This window comes from Mercenaria mercenaria, unplaced genomic scaffold, assembly GCF_021730395.1.
Source record: "Mercenaria mercenaria strain notata unplaced genomic scaffold, MADL_Memer_1 contig_2771, whole genome shotgun sequence".
Classification (NCBI taxonomy): domain Eukaryota; kingdom Metazoa; phylum Mollusca; class Bivalvia; order Venerida; family Veneridae; genus Mercenaria; species Mercenaria mercenaria.
This window is the reverse complement of record NW_026460848.1, coordinates 56,438-62,437: the sequence shown is the minus strand read 5'-3', so window position 1 is coordinate 62,437 and position 6,000 is coordinate 56,438. Positions and strand designations below refer to the sequence as shown.

Below are 6,000 nucleotides of genomic sequence, written 5' to 3'. Positions count from 1 at the left end.
AATATATTATGTCCCTTTGATGTGTCTACATGTCCAAGAAGAGTTACATTTCCTTGATCACAAATGTTTCTTTAATATGAAAATATTAAATACTCATAACTATACACTCCTGGTTAAAATATTGCAAAGATATCTATTTTTGAGAAATGTATGGACATTTGCCTGCATTTCAAATCTTTAAAACTTCATTCCTATGTTTTGAACAAAAATAGGTACTATCTCTAAAATCTGAACAGTATAATGTTTGACTATCTTCTACTGATTTAACAGGTGTGTAATAGAAAAAACCATCCTTGGTCAGTGATTGTCAGACTAGAAGGCGAGCCATATAACAGGGAGACATTTGAAATGGTATGTGTAGGATTGTGTTCAGTCATTCTGTCGCATAAGTTTGTGGGATGAACTACTTTGACATTATTAAAGGGATTCCACATTTAAGCTTTACACACCCACTGCAGATGACATTTCAATCTCGACTATTTGTATAGTGAGAGCTATTATACTCAAACAGGCGTTGGCGTCAGCTTCACACCTTGTTTAAAACAGTAAGCCTGTTGGCGGCATGTGAATCTGCCTTTGCGACCATTGCAGACCAAGGTCAGCTTGCACATCTATGCAGGCTGATCTTGGTCTGCACTAATTTAATTCAGCTAGTAAATTGTCAGTGAACACCTCTTCAAATAATAAATGCTACTACCCAAATTGAATGATGTACCAGTCCATTTTTTAAATTAAGCAGGGTAAGGGTTATTATCTCAGTAGATATTGCATGTTTTGGGTTAAAACTTCACTCAAACTTTCATAGCCATCAAACCTACTGAAAAAACCAAGTAATATCTCTTGATTGAATCTCATTGCAATTATATCCGTTTCTCGATTAAAAGAATTCAGTTACATTTTTTAAGCAACTATACAGTTGTATCAACAAAATCCTTCCCAGTCATCAGACATACTGAAAAAAACAAGTTAGACAACTCCTGGTTGATTTGGTTCAAAGTGTTCTTATTCTGTTCAGAAAAATTTGGTTAAATGGTTAAAGTTTTGAGAGAAACTTATTATAAGCTGTTTGCCAGTAGAAAATATGTGTTGGATTGAAACCTCACACAGTGCTTCCAGTCATCAGACCTTAGGCTACAAGAATAACAAAGTTAGAAATTTGTTATTGTTTGTAATGAAATAACTTGGTAACAGAAGTTTTGTCAAGTTAGGGCCCTTATTCTGCTTAGAAGCTGTTGAATAGTCGAGCACATTGTTTTATGGACAACTCTTATATTAAAAAATACTGACATTGACTCCAAGGCTTTTGACGTGAGTTTTAAAACCATCCTCAGAATCTAGCCTTGCCATTGGTCAAACTTTAGGTTGCCCTTAAGATCAACCAATAAAATGTAAGAGTTAAGAGTCTGGTTTCGAAACTTAATATATTACCTTGAGTCCTTGTTTAAGCCAACTGACTCTAAGAAATCCACAAAACCAGTTTATTTCCATGTAAATAACTTATGAGATTGTTTGGAATCTATAATAAACAATGAAATGCTTTATAATTAAATGTACTTTTTAGCAGTATACATAGCATAACCCTTAACCTGCTGGTAGCAAATGATTCTGCCTTTGCTAATCATGGTCTGCACTGTTTGCCATTCAGTCAGCATCTTTTTGTAAGCACCCCTTTTAACAGTTAATGGTACTGTCCAAATTGAAAGTTGGACAAGTTCATTATAGAAATTAAGCAGGGTAAGGGTTAAGGTTATATGATGATATATTTTAGATTGTCAAAGAGGAATGGGAAGACATTGAAGAATTACCCCCTGTCCAGTATTACATGGGATGTTTCTGTCACGCAAGAACAAAGCTTTTCCATAACCTATATCATTTTGGACATTATCTGTATTTTAGATGCAAGAAAATGGTAAATAAATGTATCTTACATCTTAAAGTACTAAATAATGTTTGTAGCAACATTGTGGTATTCCTTTCTACCCAGTTGGTTCACTTTTCCCCTTAAATTTTGTGTTACATCACCACCTTTTTACAGCTACACAGCAGCGAAGACTGACGTTTATTTGGTTAACAGACTTAGTGTATGTGGAATCTTGTTTACAGAGCCGAATGCTCTTGCAATGTTATTATACGCAAAATCTTGTTTACAGAGGTTGTGGCTCTTGCAATTTAGTTTATGTAAAATCTTGTTTACAGAGGCTATTGCTGTTGCAGTGTTAGTTTATGTAAAATGTTGTTTACAAAAGCTATTGCTCTTGCAATGTTTGTATGCATTGAATCTTGTTTACAGGGGCTATTGCTCTGCAATGTTAGTATATGTTGAATCTTGTTCACAGAGGTTGTTACTTTTGCAATGTTAGTATATGTAGAATCTTGTTTACAGAGGTTATTACTATTGCAATGTAAGTATATGTAACATCTTGTTTATAGAGGTGCTCTTGCAATGTTTGTATATGTAGAATCTCCTTTGCAGAAACCGTTGCTCTTGCAATGTTAGTACACATAGAATCTTGTTTGCAGACACTGTAGCTCTTGCAGTGTAAGTAAAGGATGTAAAGAAAGTTCGTTCCGGTTTAGCCAACAGATGTATTATTTTACCGAGATGTAAAGGACAACAGGAAATGTACGTACCATTCACTGAAAGACTACAAATAACCATGTTTGGGGTATTGCAGTTGGATAAGTTGAGATAAGTGTACATAAAAGAACTGTCCTTACACCCTTTATATGTAGAATCTTAGTATATGTCGAATCATGTTTACAAAGGCTGTATCTCTTGCAATATTAGTATACATAGAATTTTGTTTACACATACTGTAGGTACCCGCCCGCTTCGTTCAGGGAGAGCGCAGATCTACGGATCGCGGAGTCGAGAGTTCGATCCCCGGACGAGGCGTATGTTCTCCGTGACGATTTGATAAAACACATTGTGCCTGAAATAATTTGTCCTTCACCTCCGATTCATGTGGGGAAGGTGGCAGTTACTTGCGGGGAACAGGTTTGTACTGGTACAGAATCGAGGAACTCTGGTTAGATTAATTGCCCGCTGTTACATATCTTAAATACTGTGAAAAAAACGGCGTTAAACCCAAAACAAACAAACAAACAGATACTGTAGCTCTTGCAGTGTTAGTATATGTAGAATGTTAGTATATGTAGAATCTTGTTTACAAAGGCTGTAGCTCTTGCAATCTTAGTATATGTAGAATCTTGTTTACAGTGGCTATTGCTCTTGCAATGTTAGTATTCATAGAATCTTGTCTACAAAGGCTGTAGCTCTTGCGAATTTAGTATAATGTAGAATCTTTTTACAGAGACTGTTGCTCTTGCAATGTTAGTATACATAGAATCTTGTTTACTGAGGCTGTAGCGATTGCGATGTTTGTTTGCATAGAATCTTACCTACAGAAGCTGTTACTTTTCCAATGTTAGTTTTCAGGGAATCTTGTAAGAGGTTGGAATAGGCCCCAAAAACTCAGTATATTAATGTGTGTGAAAATGACAACCACTGACCGATTAATAAAGAAATAATTTAAGAATATTTTGAATTATGCAAAATCTCAATCGTTCAATGTTGTTTCGTTTATTTGCTGACTCAAATAATTGTTTAACTTATATTGCTGGAAGTAATACTTGATACTTATCATCTCCCACTCATAGTTTAATCTCTTTATAAATAAGACTTGCATAAAGTATACATAATTTTATTAAATCATAATACATAGTGGTTATCTGTATGATTATATTAATATGCAAAGGGTAAATTTTTATCCCACCATACCACCCCCCTCCACCCCCTCACGAACAACGAAGTTGTAAGTGGGGTAGACTGGTTTCAGGTTGTCTGCCTGTCTGTCTGTCTGTCGACACAATCTTGTGCGCACCAACTCTTCTCATCCGCTTGACATATTTTTTTTAATTTAATTTTTACATATACAAAGCAATACACAATTTTCAATATTCTACATGTTTTTACATTGTTGTACAAGACGAGGTTACCAATCTTCGGCATTGCTTACAGGGTAAAGAAGAAAAGGAATACAAGAATTAGGAAAGGAGAGTAGAAGAGTGGTGACGTTTATGAGAATTTCTAATCTGAGCGTTGTTAATGTGTTTCGAAACTTGTATTTATATGTATATATTCTCTGTTGACTATTTATATCACTCCATTTAGGATTATGCGTAGCTAGTTTATTCTTAGTTTGTGCATTTTACTTTCAGTTTGTTTTCGTTGTTTTATTTCTGATAGGAAATTTGCAGTATGTGGTTTGTGCTTGTTCTGATTGCATTTATATAAGAAATGTTTGGCCATTATTAGTATGAAATTTGCAATATCTTTTGTTTTCGCATTACATACTAGACCAAAAGCTATTATTCTGTAGTCAAGTTGTATGTTTATATTGTTATCATGTAAGAAACGTGTGACGTCTGACCAGAATACTTTACTTACTGGGCATTCCAAGAACAAGTCAATGAGTGTTTCAGTATGCATATTACACAGGTTCAAAAGACTTGAATTCACAATTATGCATTTATGAAGGAAGTCATTTGTAGGAAGGGTACGTTTTACGAACCTGTATTGGAACGCTCTTAGCTTGGTGTCCGAAAGGGGTTCATGTAGATAAGAGGCCATTCTAAGCTTTCATATAAACTATTCCATTTATTTTCAGATTTGTTAATTATTTTTTATTGCGTTTCAAATGTGTCAAGTACAAAAATTTATTTGGTTTACGTAACTTTATGACCTGTTGAATGTAGGAACTTTTTGTTTGTTCAAGTCTTTTTGTTTGTAATTATGCCTTCCATTGTCTAGGAATGCTTGAAATACGAGAGATATATTTTAAGTAATCAGTTGTGGGGATACCATACAATCTTTTTTAAGCCATCAAAAGTATGCATCGCCTTATTGTCTATATCATATAGGTTTTTTATGTTTTATTTTGCCTTTAGAATGCCATGTTTTGAAATAGACCGTTTCGTGATTTATTTTTATATGTGAATTATTCCAGATAATTTGATTGTTTATCTCTGTTATGTCGGTTTCAAAGTTTATTTCTGCCCAACTGGTTGCAATATCTTTTAAAAATCTATTGTGTATTTTTTTATCAAATCATCTTTCGAACAGTTTCCTGCAAATAAAAGAATTTCACCATAAGCCTTAATTCCATTTAGATAACTTTGTTTCCATTTTGCAGTATCATCTTTAAATATTCGTTTTAACCAGCTACATTTGATTGATGCAAAGTATGACCTAGCATTTATCGTTTTTACCCTCCGTCTTTATAATCTTGTGCAATAACGTTTCTTGCAATTTTCTCAGGTTTTCCATCCCATAGAAATTCATACAATGATTTTGTTGTTAAACATTTTAGATGATTGACACAATTTAATGAAACAATCAGTAACAACAGTAATTGTGCATGGTGCATGTTAGGTTCTTTCAGGATTTTTTGCAGAGTTGCAGGACATTTTGTTACTATACTGTATACATGGAGTATGCATATACAATCTTGTGCGCGCCTAATCTCATGAACCCATGAACACAATTTAATGAAACTTGACGCAAGTGATCAGTAGTAACTCTTGTTGTGCATGGTGCATATAAGGTTCTTTCAGAAACAATTTTTGTTTTTCGTTACTATGCTATATACATAGAGTCTGCATATGAAATCTTGTGTGCGCCTAACCTCCCGAACCATTGCACACAATTTAATGAAACTTCACACAAGCGATCAGTACTAATCTTACTTGTGCACGGTGTATGTTAGGTTCTTAGGCGTTATGGGACTTCGCTTTTTGTTACTATACTATATACATACAGTCCAAATAATTATGCAATCTTATGTGCGTCAAATTGCAATGTACTGTGTCAGTGCGTGTGGGGGGTACATTCATCACCTTCAGTAATAGCTCTAGTTCTTCAAAAGCCATTTTTTTGTTCTTTTACCTACTACTGGTATGTTTTATTTCGATGCAGTACATGTAATCAACAAAATCTAT

General features: G+C 34.3%; 1 long non-coding RNA gene across 1 annotated transcript in view; it reads left to right on the top strand.

Moving 5' to 3' along the window:
• The first annotated feature begins 268 nt into the window (after window positions 1–268).
• The window catches only part of LOC128552398 (uncharacterized), a 28,283-nt gene continuing 22,551 nt past the window's right edge, over window positions 269–6,000 (top strand). The window contains exons 1-2 of the long non-coding RNA XR_008369065.1: window positions 269–351; window positions 1,769–1,909. This is a non-coding gene — a long non-coding RNA (uncharacterized LOC128552398). The remainder of the gene's footprint in view (window positions 352–1,768; window positions 1,910–6,000) is intronic.